We start from the raw sequence: 14,609 nt of genomic DNA on the forward strand, positions 1-14,609 counted from the left end.
CACTACTAAGTTTCCCAGACCCAGATGAACCCTAATTAACACTAACTTTCCCAGACCCAGATGAAGCCTAATTAACACTACTAAGTTTCCCAGACGAAGCCTAATTAACACTACTAAGTTTTCCAGACCCAGATGAAGCCTAATTAACACTACTAAGTTTCCCAGACCCAGATGAAGCCTAATTAACACTACTAAGTTTCCCAGACCCAGATGAAGCCCACTTAATACAAAGTTTCCCAGACCCAGGTGAAGCCCACTTAATACTAAGTTTCCCAGACCCAGATGAAGCCTAATTAACACTACTAAACATTCTGATTACAGAGTAGCGTTAATATAGGATTTAGCCGCTAGAGAGTGTTTATTGTAGACAAAGTTACAGTATGTACTAGATTTATATTTCACTATTTATCTCTATGATGACCCTGCTCTGATTCCCTGACTTCCTGACTCCCTGTCTTCCTGACTCCCTCTCTTCCTGACTCCCTGTCTTCCTGACTCCCTGTCTTCCTGACTCCCTGACTCCCTGTGTGTGTAGGGTCTGTTCAGAGTGACTCCCTGTGTGTGTAGGGTCTGTTCAGAGTGACTTCCTGACTCCCTGTCTTCCTGACTTCCTGTGTGTGTAGTGTCTGTTCAGAGTGATTCCCTGACTCCCTTTCTTCCTGACTTCCTGTCTTCCTGACTCCCTGTGTGTGTGGGGTCTGTTCAGAGTGACTCCCTGACTCCCTGGCTCCCTGTGTGTGTAGTGTCTGTTCAGAGTGACTCCCTGACTCCCTGTCTTCTTGACTTACTGTCTTCCTGACTCCCTGTGTGTGTAGGGTCTGTTCAGAGTGACTCCCTGTCTTCCTGTCTTCCTGTGTGTGTAGGGTCTGTTCAGAGTGACTCCCTGACTCCCTGACTCCCTGTGTGTGTAGTGTCTGTTCAGAGTGACTCCCTGACTCCCTGTCTTCCTGACTTCCTGTCTTCCTGACTCCCTGTGTGTGTAGGGTCTGTTCAGAGTGACTCCCTGTCTTCCTGACTCCCTGTGTGTGTAGTGTCTGTTCAGAGTGACTCCCTGACTCCCTTTCTTCCTGACTTCCTGTGTGTGTAGTGTCTGTTCAGAGTGACTCCCTGACTCCCTTTCTTCCTGACTTCCTGTGTGTGTAGTGTCTGTTCAGAGTGACTCCCTGACTCCCTGTGTGTGTAGTGTCTGTTCAGAGTGACTTCCTGACTCCCTGTCTTCCTGACTCCCTGTCTTCCTGACTCCCTGTCTTCCTGACTCCCTGTGTGTGTAGTGTCTGTTCAGAGTGACTTCCTGACTCCCTGTCTTCCTGACTTCCTGTCTTCCTGACTCCCTGTGTGTGTAGTGTCTGTTCAGAGTGACTTCCTGACTCCCTGTCTTCCTGACTTCCTGTCTTCCTGACTCCCTGTGTGTGTAGTGTCTGTTCAGAGTGACTTCCTGACTCCCTGTGTGTGTAGTGTCTGTTCAGAGTGACTCCCTGACTCCCTGTCTTCCTGACTTCCTGTCTTCCTGACTCCCTGTGTGTGTAGGGTCTGTTCAGAGTCCTCCTGACTTCCTGTCTTCCTGACTCCCTGTGTGAAGTAGGGTCTGTTCAGGCCTCCCTGGCCTCCAAGCTGAAGAAGCTGACTCCCTGGACTGTGTGTATGGACGTACAGGAGTATTCAGCTGACCCCCACGCCATCGCAGGTTGCCTTACACACCCACACACACAGACAGACACACCCACCCACACACACACCCACACACAGTATATGAAAACACTTATATACACTCCCATGCATAGTATTTGAAATAAGTATTTAAAAATACCCTCAAATATAATTTGATAGACTATTTCGTTTTTACAAATAACCATTAAAATACTCAACATTTTAAAAAAAGTATTTAAAATACTACAGTGTACAGATAAATAAATGCATCATGTAAAGTGTTGGTCCCATGTTTCATGAGCTGAAATAAAAGATCCCAGAAATGTTCCATACACACAAAAAACATATTTTTCTCAAATTAGTGAACATTTCTCCTTTGTCAAGATAATCCATCCACCTGACAGGTGTGGCGTATAATGAAGATTATTAAACAGCATGATCGTTACACAGGTGCACCTTGTGCTGGGAGCAATAAAAGGCCACTCTAAAATGTGCAGTTTTGTAACACAACACAATGCCACAGATGTCTCAAATTTCGAGTGAGTGTGCAATTGGCATGCTAACTGCAGGAATGTCCACCAGAGAATTGAATGTTAGTTTCTCTATCATAAGCCGCCCTCCAATAGCGTTTTAGAGAATTTGGAAATATGTCCAACCGGCTTCACAAGACCATTTGTACACCGTTGTGTGGGCGAGCAGTTTGCTGATGTCAACGTTGTGAACAGAGGTTCCCATGGTGACGGTGGGGTTATGGTATGGTGTTTACTGATGTCAACGTTGTGACAGAGGGCCCCATGGTGACGGTGGGGTTATGGTATGGGCAGACATAAACTACGGACAACGAACACAATTGCATTTTACCCATAGCAATTTGAATGTACAGTGATACCGTGACAAGATCCTGAGGCCCATTGTCGTGCCATTCATCCAACCACCATCACCTCATGTTTCAGCATGATAATGCACAGCCCCATGTTGCAAGGATCTGTACACAATTCTGAAAATGTCCCAGTTCTTCCATGGCCTGAGTACTAACCAGACATGTCACCCACTGAGTACCCACTGAGTACCCACTGAGTACTAACCAGACATGTCACCCACAGAGTACCCACTGAGTACTAACCAGACATGTCACCCACTGAGTACCCACTGAGTACTAACCAGACATGTCACCCACTGAGTACCCACTGAGTACCCACTGAGTACCAACCAGACATGTCACCCACTGAGTACCCACTGAGTACCCACTGAGTACCCACTGAGTACTAACCAGACATGTCACCCACTGAGTACCCACTGAGTACTAACCAGACATGTCACCCACTGAGTACTAACCAGACATGTCACCCACTGAGTACTAACCAGACATGTCACCCACTGAGTACTAACCAGACATGTCACCCACTGAGTACTAACCAGACATGTCACCCACTGAGTACTAACCAGACATGTCACCCACTGAGTACTAACCAGACATGTCACCCACTGAGTACTAACCAGACATGTCACCCACTGAGTACTAACCAGACATGTCACCCACAGTACTAACCAGACATGTCACCCACTGAGTACTAACCAGACATGTCACCCACTGAGTACCCACTGAGTACTAACCAGACATGTCACCCACTGAGTACTAACCAGACATGTCACCCACTGAGTACTAACCAGACATGTCACCCACTGAGTACCCACTGAGTACTAACCAGACATGTCACCCACTGAGTACCCACTGAGTACCCACTAAACCAGACATGTCACCCACTGAGTACCCAGACATGTCACCCACTGAGTACCCACTGAGTACTAACCAGAGTACTAACCAGACATGTCACCCACTGAGTACTAACCAGACATGTCACCCACTGAGTACTAACCAGACATGTCACCCACTGAGTACTAACCAGACATGTCACCCACTGAGTACTAACCAGACATGTCACCCACTGAGTACTAACCAGACATGTCACCCACTGAGTACCCACTGAGTACTAACCAGACATGTCACCCACTGAGTACCCACTGAGTACTAACCAGACATGTCACCCACTGAGTACTAACCAGACATGTCACCCAGACATGTCACCCACTGAGTACTAACCAGACATGTCACCCACTGAGTACCCACTGAGTACTAACCAGACATGTCACCCACTGAGTACTAACCAGACATGTCACCCACTGAGTACTAACCAGACATGTCACCCACTGAGTACTAACCAGACGTGTCACCCACTGAGCATGTTTGTGATGCTCTGGATTTGACATCTACGACAGCGTGTTCCAGTTCCTGCCAATATCCAGCAACTTTGCACAGCCATTGGAGAGAAGTGGGACAATATTCCACAGGCCACAATCAACAGCCTGATCAACTCTATGTGAAGGAGGTGTGTCACACTGCATGGGCCAAATGGTCCCACCAGATACTGACTGGTTTTCTGATCCACTCCCCCAAGGTGTCTGTGACCAACAGATGCATATCTGTATTCCCAGTCATGTGACATCCACAGATTAGGGCCTAATGAATGTATTTAAATTGACCGATTTCCTCATATTAACTGTAACTCAGTAAAATCTTTGAAATGATTGCAGGTTACGTTTATATCTTTGTTCAGTATAGATACTTAAATACACAGGTATTTGAACCCAGGTCTGACACGCACACGCACACACCATCGCAGATGAATTCACACCCCTGCACGCCTCTTACCTCTCTCTCTCTCTCTCTCTCTCTCTCTCTCTCTCTCTCTCTCTCTCTCTCTCTCTCTCTCTCTCTCTCTCTCTCTCTCTCTCTCTCTCTCTCTCTCTCTCTCTCTCTCTCTCTCTGGCTCAGGCTCTGGTCTCCATAACAACGAGCCTTTAGCGAGCTCCATTGTCTATATATAACCATTAGATATAACTCTGCTTCCAGGAGATTCTCGCCTCCAGAAATACATACATCAATGTTCAGGTCAACACAATCAACGCTTCTTGTGTTTGTGGAAGACTGTTGTCTTTCACACCTTGTTGCCTATTTCCTTTACACCTTGTTGCCTATTTCCTTTACACCTTGTTGCCTATTTCCTTGTTGCCTATTTCCTAACATCTAAATGACAGCATATTCCCTATTTAGTGCAATACTGTTGACCAGGACCCATATGTTTCTGGTCAAAAGTAGTGCACTATATGGGGAATAGGGGCCCTGGTCAAAATGTGTGCACTATATAGGGAATAGGGGCCCTGGTCTAAAGTAGTGCACTATATAGGGAATAGGGGCCCTGGTCTAAAGTAGTGCTCTATATAGGGAATAGGGGACGGTCATCATGAAGTGCTTTGAGAGGCTGGTCATGGCCCACATCAAGTCCGGCATGCCAGGCACACTGGTGAGAGGCTGGTCATGGCCCACATCAAGGCTGGCATGCCAGGCACACTGGTGAGAGGCTGGTCATGGCCCACATCAAGACCGGCATGCCAGGCACACTGGTGAGAGACTGGTCATGGCCCACATCAAGACCGGCATGCCAGGCACACTGGTGAGAGACTGGTCATGGCCCACATCAAGACCGGCATGCCAGGCACACTGGTGAGAGACTGGTCATGGCCCACATCAAGACCGGCATGCCAGGCACACTGGTGAGAGACTGGTCATGGCCCACATCAAGACCGGCATGCCAGGCACACTGGTGAGAGACTGGTCATGGCCCACATCAAGACCGGCATGCCAGGCACACTGGTGAGAGACTGGTCATGGCCCACATCAAGGCTGGCATGCCAGGCACACTGGTGAGAGACTGGTCATGGCCCACATCAAGACCGGCATGCCAGGCACACTGCTGAGAGGCTGGTCATGGCCCACATCAAGGCCAGCATGCCAGGCACACTGGTGAGAGGCTGGTTATGGCGCACATCAAGACCGGCATGCCAGGCACACTGGTGAGAGGCTGGTTATGGCGCACATCAAGACCGGCATGCCAGACACACTGGTGAGAGGCTGGTTATGGCGCACATCAAGGTCGGCATGCCAGGCACACTGGTGAGAGGCTGGCCATGGCCCACATCAAGACCGGCATGCCAGGCACACTGGTGAGAGACTGGTCATGGCCCACATCAAGACCGGCATGCCAGGCACACTGGTGAGAGGCTGGTTATGGCGCACATCAAGGTCGGCATGCCAGGCACACTGGACCCAGTCCAGTTTGAATAGCGCTCCAACAGAACCGAGGAAGATGCCATTTCCATCACTATTCACGCGGCCGTAACACATCTGGACAAGAGGAACACCTGTGTATGAATGCTGTTCATTGACTACATTTCAGCATTCAACTCTATTGTTCCCTCCGAGCTCGACACCAAGCTCAGAGCTTCTTCAGTCCTCTGCTGTACTTCCTGTTCACCCACGACCGCGTGGCTTTGCAAGACACCAACTCCATCATCTAGTTTGCTGACGGCACAGCAGTTGTAGGCCTGATAACCAACAACAATGAGTCAGCCAATAGGCAGGAGCTAAGTGAACTGACATTATGGTGCCAGGACAACACCCTCCACATCTGCAAAACAAATGAGTTGATTGTTTAACTTCAGGAAGTAGAGGAGGGAACCAGCTCCGATCCACATCGACAGAACTGTAGTGGAGAGGTTCAGCAGTTTGAGTTCCTCTGTGTCCCCATCAGAGGACTGGACATGGACCACCAGGAAGTAGAGGAGGGAACATGCAGGACTGTAGTGGAGAGGGTCAGCAGTTTGAGTTCCTCTGCGTCCCCATCAGAGGACTGGACATGGACCAACAACACCAGGAAGTAGAGGAGGGAACATGCAGGACTGCAGTGGAGAAGGTCAGCAGTTTGAGTTCCTCTGCGTCCCCATCAGAGGACTGGACATGGACCAACAACACCAGGAAGTAGAGGAGGGAACATGCAGGACTGTAGTGGAGAGGGTCAGCAGTTTGAGTTCCTCTGCGTCCCCATCAGAGGACTGGACATGGACCAACAACACCAGGAAGTAGAGGAGGGAACATGCAGGACTGCAGTGGAGAGGGTCAGCAGTTTGAGTTCCTCTGCGTCCCCATCAGAGGACTGGACATGGACCAACAACACCAGGAAGTAGAGGAGGGAACATGCAGGACTGCAGTGGAGAGGGTCAGCAGTTTGAGTTCCTCTGCGTCCCCATCAGAGGACTGGACATGGACCAACAACACCAGGAGGTAGAGGAGGGAACATGCAGGACTGTAGTGGAGAGGGTCAGCAGTTTGAGTTCCTCTGCGTCCCCATCAGAGGACTGGACATGGACCAACAACACCAGGAGGTAGAGGAGGGAACATGCAGGACTGTAGTGGAGAGGGTCAGCAGTTTGAGTTCCTCTGTGTCCCCATCAGAGGACTGGACATGGACCAACAACACCAGGAAGTAGAGGAGGGAACATGCAGGACTGTAGTGGAGAGGGTCAGCAGTTTGAGTTCCTCTGCGTCCCCATCAGAGGACTGGACCAACAACACCAGGAAGTAGAGGAGGGAACATGCAGGACTGTAGTGGAGAGGGTCAGCAGTTTGAGTTCCTCTGCGTCCCCATCAGAGGACTGGACATGGACCAACAACACCAGGAAGTAGAGGAGGGAACATGCAGGACTGCAGTGGAGAGGGTCAGCAGTTTGAGTTCCTCTGCGTCCCCATCAGAGGACTGGACATGGACCAACAACACCAGGTGGTAGAGGAGGGAACATGCAGGACTGTAGTGGAGAGGGTCAGCAGTTTGAGTTCCTCTGCGTCCCCATCAGAGGACTGGACCAACAACACCAGGAAGTAGAGGAGGGAACATGCAGGACTGTAGTGGAGAGGGTCAGCAGTTTGAGTTCCTCTGCGTCCCCATCAGAGGACTGGACCAACAACACCAGGAAGTAGAGGAGGGAACATGCAGGACTGTAGTGGAGAGGGTCAGCAGTTTGAGTTCCTCTGCGTCCCCATCAGAGGACTGGACATGGACCAACAACACCAGGAAGTAGAGGAGGGAACATGCAGGACTGCAGTGGAGAGGGTCAGCAGTTTGAGTTCCTCTGCGTCCCCATCAGAGGACTGGACATGGACCAACAACACCAGGAGGTAGAGGAGGGAACATGCAGGACTGTAGTGGAGAGGGTCAGCAGTTTGAGTTCCTCTGCGTCCCCATCAGAGGACTGGACATGGACCAACAACACCAGGAAGTAGAGGAGGGAACATGCAGGACTGCAGTGGAGAGGGTCAGCAGTTTGAGTTCCTCTGCATCCCCATCAGAGGACTGGACATGGACCAACAACACCAGGAAGTAGAGGAGGGAACATGCAGGACTGTAGTGGAGAGGGTCAGCAGTTTGAGTTCCTCTGAGGGACTGCATCAGGAAGTAGAGGAGGGAACATGCCTGTAGTGGGAGTTCCTCTGCGCTCAGTCCACAACCACAAGGCCCAGCAGCTTGACCTCTGCGTCCCCATCAGACTGGACATGGACCAACAACACCAGGAAGTAGAGGAGGGAACATGCAGGACTGTAGTGGAGAGGGTCAGCAGTTTGAGTTCCTCTGCGTCCCCATCAGAGGACTGGACATGGACCAACAACACCAGGAAGTAGAGGAGGGAACATGCAGGACTGCAGTGGAGAGGGTCAGCAGTTTGAGTTCCTCTGCATCCCCATCAGAGGACTGGACATGGACCAACAACACCAGGAAGTAGAGGAGGGAACATGCAGGACTGTAGTGGAGAGGGTCAGCAGTTTGAGTTCCTCTGCGTCCCCATCAGACTGGACTGGACCACACAACACCAGGAAGTAGAGGAGGGAACATGCAGGACTGTAGTGGAGAGGGTCAGCAGTTTGAGTTCCTCTGCGTCCCCATCAGAGGACTGGACCCAACACAGGAGGACATGGGACTGTAGTGGACAGCAGTTTGACACCCCAGGAAGTAGACATACACACATGGAACATGCAGGACTGTAGTGGAGAGGGTCAGCAGTTTGAGTTCAGACACTGCAGGCATAGGACTGTAGTGGAAGGGTCAGCAGTTTGAGTTCCTCTGCGTCCCCATCAGAGGACTGGACATGGACCAACAACACCAGGAAGTAGAGGAGGGAACATGCAGGACTGTAGTGGAGAGGGTCAGCAGTTTGAGTTCCTCTGCGTCCCCATCAGAGGACTGGACATGGACCAACAACACCAGGAAGTAGAGGAGGGAACATGCAGGACTGTAGTGGAGAGGGTCAGCAGTTTGAGTTCCTCTGCGTCCCCATCAGAGGACTGGACATGGACCAACAACACCAGGAAGTAGAGGAGGGAACATGCAGGACTGTAGTGGAGAGGGTCAGCAGTTTGAGTTCCTCTGCGTCCCCATCAGAGGACTGGACATGGACCAACAACACCAGGAAGTAGAGGAGGGAACATGCAGGACTGTAGTGGAGAGGGTCAGCAGTTTGAGTTCCTCTGCGTCCCCATCAGAGGACTGGACATGGACCAACACACAGGAAGTAGAGGAGGGAACATGCAGGACTGTAGTGGAGAGGGTCAGGTTTGAGTTCCATGCAGAGGACTGGACAACACACACCAACAACACCAGGACTGCACACACCATCAGAGGAAGCATCACACACACACACAGACATGCAGGACTGTAGTGGAGAGGGTCAGCAGTTTGAGTTCCTCTGCGTCCCCATCAGAGGACTGGACATGGACCAACAACACCAGGAAGGTAGAGGAGGGAACATGCAGGACTGTAGTGGAGAGGGTCAGCAGTTTGAGTTCCTCTGCGTCCCCATCAGAGGACTGGACATGGACCAACAACACCAGGAAGTAGAGGAGGGAACATGCAGGACTGTAGTGGAGAGGGTCAGCAGTTTGAGTTCCTCTGCGTCCCCATCAGAGGACTGGACATGGACCAACAACACCAGGAAGTAGAGGAGGGAACATGCAGGACTGTAGTGGAGAGGGTCAGCAGTTTGAGTTCCTCTGCGTCCCCATCAGAGGACTGGACATGGACCAACAACACCAGGAAGTAGAGGAGGGAACATGCAGGACTGCAGTGGAGAGGGTCAGCAGTTTGAGTTCCTCTGCGTCCCCATCAGAGGACTGGACATGGACCAACAACACCAGGAAGTAGAGGAGGGAACATGCAGGACTGGCATGGAGAAACACAGCAGTTTGAGTTGGATGGAGAGGGTCAGAGGACACACATCAGAGGACTGGACAACAACACCAGGAAGTAGAGGAGGGAACATGCAGGACTGTAGTGGAGAGGGTCAGCAGTTTGAGTTCCTCTGCGTCCCCATCAGAGGACTGGACATGGACCAACAACACCAGGAAGTAGAGGAGGGTCTAACATGCAGGACTGCAGTGGAGAGGTCAGCAGTTTGAGTTCCTCTGCTAAAATGTCCCCATCAGAGGACTGGACATGGACCAACAACACCAGGAAGTAGAGGAGGGAACATGCAGGACTGAGTGGAGAGGGTCAGCAGTTTGAGTTCCTCTGTGTCCCCATCAGAGGACTGGACATGGACCAACAACACCAGGAAGTAGAGGAGGGAAATGCAGGACTGTTGGAGAGGGAGTTTGAGTTCCTCTGGGTCCCCATCAGAGGACTGGACATGGACCAACAACACCAAGTTGAAGTTGTGTTTTGCCCAGACGGAGGTCCTAAAGGCTTCCTTGTAATGTTGACTGTCCACTTCCTTGAGTAGATCAGGACTGTGAGGGTGGCAGCAGTTGAGTTCTCATTAGTATTCTGAACCCCATCAGAGGAACATGGACCAACACCACCAGGAAGTAGAGGAGGGAACATGCAGGACTGTAGTGGAGAGGGTCAGCAGTTTGAGTTCCTCTGCGTCCCCATCAGAGGACTGGACATGGACCAACAACACCAGGAAGTAGAGGAGGGAACATGCAGGACTGTAGTGGAGAGGGTCAGCAGTTTGAGTTCCTCTGCGTCCCCATCAGAGGACTGGACATGGACCAACAACACCAGGAGGTAGAGGAGGGAACATGCAGGACTGTAGTGGAGGGGTCAGCAGTTTGAGTTCCTCTGCGTCCCCATCAGAGGACTGGACATGGACCAACAACACCAGGACTAGAGGAGGGAACATGCAGGACTGTAGTGGAGAGGGTCAGCAGTTTGAGTTCAGATGCAGATCCCCATCAGAGGACTGGACATGGACCAACAACACCAGGAACAGAGGAGGGAACATGCAGGACTGCAGTGGAGAGGGTCAGCAGATCCCTCTGCATCAGAGGACTGGACATGGACCACTGGACAACACCAGGAAGTCAGCATCTGTAGTGGAGATCACAGTTTGAGTTCCTCAGCATCTCCATCAGAGGACTGGACATGGACCAACAACACCAGGAAGTAGAGGAGGGAACATGCAGGACTGTAGTGGAGAGGGTCCCAGTTTGAGTTCCTCTGCATCCCTACTCAGAGGACTGATCCCTTCATGGACCTCAGCACCAGGAAGATAGAGGAGGGAACATTCATAGGACTCAGCATCTCTACTACAGATCACAGTTTGATTCCTCAGCATCTCCATCAGATAACAGACATGGACCAACAGCACCAGGACTAGAGATAACATGCATCCCTGTCATAACCTCAGCATTTGACTCAGATAACAGATCCCTTCAGAACTGGACAGCATCAACACCAGGAAGTAGATAACATGATCCTTCATAACCTCAGCATCTCTGACTTCAGATAACAGATCCCTTCATAACCTCAGCATCTCTACCAGGAAGATAACAGATCCCTTCATAACCTCAGCATCTCTACTAGATCTCAGATAACAGATCCCTAACAACACCAGAAGTTCTGGAGGGAACATAACCTCAGCATCTCTACTAAGTAGATAACAGAACATAACCTCAGCATCTCTACTACAGATAACAGATCCAGTCTTCATAACCTCAGCATCTCTACTACAGATAACACTGGATCCCTTCATAACCTCAGCATCTCTACACAGATAACATCCCTCCATAACCTCAGCATGGTCTACCCAAGACGCTAGTCTAACAGGTCCTTCCTAACCTGCTGTCCATCTCTAGTACTGATAACAGATGGACTTCATAACCTCAGCATTCTACTACAGATTCTGAACAGATGCATTCCATAAGGGTCAGCATCTCTACTACAGTGTAACCAGATCCCTTCATAACCTCAGCATCTCTACTACAGATAAACTGGATCCCTTCAGGGAACCTCAGCATCTCTACTAGAGATCACAGATCCCTGAACATCTCCTCAAGTTCTCCCTCAGATAACAGATCCCTCTCATAACCTCAGCATCTCTACTACAGATAACAGATCCCTTCCTCTGTAACCTCAGCATCCTCTACTCAGATAACAGACTGGTCCCTGGGTTCCTCCCTTCATAACCTCAGCATCTCTACTAGATAACAGATCCCTTCATAACCTCAGCACTCTACCAAAGATAACAGATCCCTTCATAACCTCAGCATCTCTACTACAGATAACAGATCCCTTCATAACCTCAGCATCTCTACCAAAGATAACAGATCCCTTCATAACCTCAGCATCTCTACTACAGATAACAGATCCCTTCATAACCTCAGCATCTCTACTACAGATAACAGATCCCTCATAACCTCAGCATCTCTACTACAGATAACAGATCCCTTCATAACCTCAGCATCTCTACCACAGATAACAGATCCCTTCATAACCTCAGCATCTCTACTACAGATAACAGATCCCTTCATAACCTCAGCATCTCTATTACAGATTACAGATCCCTTCATAACCTCAGCATCTCTACTACAGATAACAGATCCCTTCATAACCTCAGCATCTCTACTACAGATAACAGATCCCTTCATAACCTCAGCATCTCTACTACAGATAACAGATCCCTTCATAACCTCAGCATCTCTACTACAGATAACAGATCCCTTCATAACCTCAGCATCTCTACTACAGATAACAGATCCCTTCATAACCTCAGCATCTCTACTAAGATAACAGATCCCTTCATAACCTCAGCATCTCTACTACAGATAACAGATCCCTTCATAACCTCAGCATCTCTACTACAGATAACAGATCCCTTCATAACCTCAGCATCTCTACTACAGATAACAGATCCCTTCATAACCTCAGCATCTCTACCAAAGATAACAGATCCCTTCATAACCTCAGCATCTCTACTACAGATAACAGATCCCTTCATAACCTCAGCATCTCTACTACAGATAACAGATCCCTTCATAACCTCAGCATCTCTACTACAGATAACAGATCCCTTCATAACCTCAGCATCTCTACTACAGATAACAGATCCCTTCATAACCTCAGCATCTCTACTACAGATAACAGATCCCTTCATAACCTCAGCATCTCTACTACAGATAACAGATCCCTTCATAACCTCAGCATCTCTACTACAGATAACAGATCCCTTCATAACCTCAGCATCTCTACCAAAGATAACAGATCCCTTCATAACCTCAGCATCTCTACTACAGATAACAGATCCCTTCATAACCTCAGCATCTCTACCAAAGATAACAGATCCCTTCATAACCTCAGCATCTCTACTACAGATAACAGATCCCTTCATAACCTCAGCATCTCTACTACAGATAACAGATCCCTACATAACCTCAGCATCTCTACTACAGATAACAGATCCCTTCATAACCTCAGCATCTCTACTACAGATTTGATCCCTTCATAACCTCAGCATCTCTACTACAGATAACAGATCCCTTCATAACCTCAGCATCTCTACTACAGATAACAGATCCCTTCATAACCTCAGCATCTCTACTACAGATAACAGATCCCTTCATAACCTCAGCATCTCTACTACAGATAACAGATCCCTTCATAACCTCAGCATCTCTACTACAGATAACAGATCCTTCATAACCTCAGCATCTCTACTACAGATAACAGATCCCTACATAACCTCAGCATCTCTACTACAGATAACAGATCCCTTCATAACCTCAGCATCTCTACTACAGATAACAGATCCCTTCATAACCTCAGCATCTCTACTTCAGATAACAGATCCCTTCATAACCTCAGCATCTCTACTACAGATAACAGACCCTTCATAACCTCAGCATTCTACCAAAGATAACAGATCCCTTCATAACCTCAGCATCTAAACTAAAGATAACAGATCCCTTCATAACCTCAGCATCTCTTACTACAGATAACAGATCCCTTTAACCTCAGCATCTCTACTACAGATAACAGATCCCTTCATAACCTCAGCATCTCTACTAAAGATAACAGATCCCTTCATAACCTCAGCATCTCTACTACAGATAACAGATCCCTTCATAACCTCAGCATCTCTACTACAGATAACAGATCCCTTCATAACCTCAGCATCTCTACTAAAGATAACAGATCCCTTCATAACCTCAGCATCTCTACTACAGATAACAGATCCCTTCATAACCTCAGCATCTCTACTACAGATAACAGATCCCTATCATAACCTCAGTGACATCTCTACTATCAGATAACAGATCCCTTCATAACCTGGCATCTCTACTACAGATAACAGATCCCTACATAACTTCAGCATCTCTACTCAGATAACTAGATCCCTTCATTACCTCAGCATCTATAAGGAGATCTCCACCAGAAGGGAACAAACTGTACCATAGTGACAGAACAGACATTGACCATTATCAGGGCTAGATAGACATTGTTAATACAGTGCTTGTCAACCTCTGGTCCTGTGGTTGGACTGGTCCCTGGGTTCTGTTACCGGTCCTCAGATGGTTAGCTGACACCTATTAGCCTCTCAAGTCTCTTTTTGGACCTTTATTTAACTTGGCAAGTCAGTTAAGAACAAATTCTTATTTTCAATGGACCGCCTATCAGGGAACAGTGGGTTAACTGCCTGTTCAGGGGCAGAACTCAGACTTGTACCTTTATCAGCTAGGGGTTTGAACTTGCAACCTTCAGGGCTACTAGTCCAACGCTCTAACCACTAGAGTCTACCTT

General features: G+C 48.9%; 1 pseudogene; it reads left to right on the top strand.

The window, feature by feature from the left end:
• LOC124022436 overlaps positions 1-14,609 on the top strand; it is a 113,612-nt pseudogene that overhangs the window by 80,731 nt on the left and 18,272 nt on the right.

Source organism: Oncorhynchus gorbuscha, unplaced genomic scaffold, assembly GCF_021184085.1.
Source record: "Oncorhynchus gorbuscha isolate QuinsamMale2020 ecotype Even-year unplaced genomic scaffold, OgorEven_v1.0 Un_scaffold_1388, whole genome shotgun sequence".
Lineage (NCBI taxonomy): Eukaryota > Metazoa > Chordata > Actinopteri > Salmoniformes > Salmonidae > Oncorhynchus > Oncorhynchus gorbuscha.